This window comes from Penaeus monodon, chromosome 31 (assembly GCF_015228065.2).
Source record: "Penaeus monodon isolate SGIC_2016 chromosome 31, NSTDA_Pmon_1, whole genome shotgun sequence".
Lineage (NCBI taxonomy): Eukaryota > Metazoa > Arthropoda > Malacostraca > Decapoda > Penaeidae > Penaeus > Penaeus monodon.
In genome coordinates this window covers 18,110,770-18,112,320 of record NC_051416.1, presented here as the reverse complement: position 1 = coordinate 18,112,320, position 1,551 = coordinate 18,110,770, and the positions used below count along the sequence as shown (strand labels likewise).

The 1,551-nt window shown below is 48.4% G+C and overlaps 1 protein-coding gene across 1 annotated transcript in view; it reads right to left on the bottom strand.

Moving 5' to 3' along the window:
* Positions 1-1,551, bottom strand: part of LOC119593055 (rho guanine nucleotide exchange factor 5-like) — a gene marked incomplete at its 3' end in the record, with an annotated part of 83,593 nt that overhangs the window by 28,326 nt on the left and 53,716 nt on the right.

Below are 1,551 nucleotides of genomic sequence, written 5' to 3'. Positions count from 1 at the left end.
TCGGTCATAATTTTAGTGTTGCTCCATGGCCCCCAGAAAGTATCCCTTGTCCCCCTAGGTTAGTGTGCACTGTAATTTGTTGTAGTTTGAAAGCTTGGGAACAAAAACTGGGAGTGTGTTGCAGGTTATGCTGATGGCATTACTAGTATTAACAGTGCTTGTTATGATGATAATGGAAGATGATATAGAGATGAGACTTTATTAAGATAATGGTGATTTAGTGACTAAATAACACCGTTACTGCATCGCCATTTCACGCCAGCAAACCTTTATTTAATCAGATTATGAAAATGCCAATATCTTATCAGAACAGCTATTTTTTTCAAATAACGATTGGCCACGACAGACGTGTTTACCTTTGTAAGTTGTTGTGATGTAGAAGTGGCGTTCTTGCTGAGATAAGTCATGACACTGAAGTAGGAGGGCAGAGGTTGGTTCGGACGCCCCTTGTGACTGAGAGAGCGATCCCAGAGCCCAGCGCTCGGGACGGCTGGCACCGCGAGAGGCTCGGCAGGCGGCGGGCGCGTCCCGTCGGAAGGCTGGTGATGGCTCCCGTAGCAGGCAAGGAAGGGGCTTGTAGTTAATCTTTAAATGTGAGCCTTCTAGTTCAGCGCCGCTTAGTGAATAAGCTAATCCCCGAGGCCTTGAAATTCAGACAGCGCGATCTTATGACAAGGACCCATGTTTGTGGCTTAAAGAGTTGAAAGTCTTGTCTCATTTCTGCAATACATAATTTGAAGGAGACTATAAGGACCTTATTTTTCTGTGTACTTTATTCAGGCTGATGTCTAGCGTGAGTTTGCTATTGAATCCACATGACTTAAGATTCGGCATACCTCGGAAGACAAGGAAGTAGCCCGGAGCTCTAGGCGCGGGGCGAGAGCGCGTCGCCCGTGACACGCTGAGGCGAGCAGTCAGCCGGAGGCGAGGCGGGTGGAGCCACTTGTTGACACATGGCGCTGGAGCCGCCTTTTGGCTCGGCCTAATCCGGCAAAATGTATTATTCTTTACGACCTCCCTTCCATTTGTTCGCCGGCGACGTCCTCGGACGTGGCTTCGCGTCTTCGTGTGAATTATAACCACTGTACGATAACGCTTCATTATCACGCCGGAATCTTTCTCCTTTTTATGCTTTGAGAGTTTTAGTGATGCTATGTTAAAGGAACTCAAACCCGTTCTGGTCTGGAAACAGCTGTAAACTGTAGGTGTTTGTGGACTCTGTAAACACCTTGGCCCTCCTGCTCTTAAATGTTGTTGTTAACGCGTTCTGTTTCCTTACAGGTGAGTGAGTCGCCCAGACCGATTGACGAGTGCGTGCGCCCTTCAGGTAAGTGAAAAGGGAACTGTATCGGGGGGGGGGGGCAGAATAAGATGCAGGGAAATGGGGAGATGAAGACAAATGATCAGCTGAGGAGATATAGAGGACGGGAAAAGACTGACTGAATGTAGTAAATACGGTCGCCAGTGACACTCCGTAAACTCCCCAGATGGTGAAGAGAGGAGATTCTGACCGAGTGATGGTCGGTTGTCTGACCCGACGCCGTGGTTGTG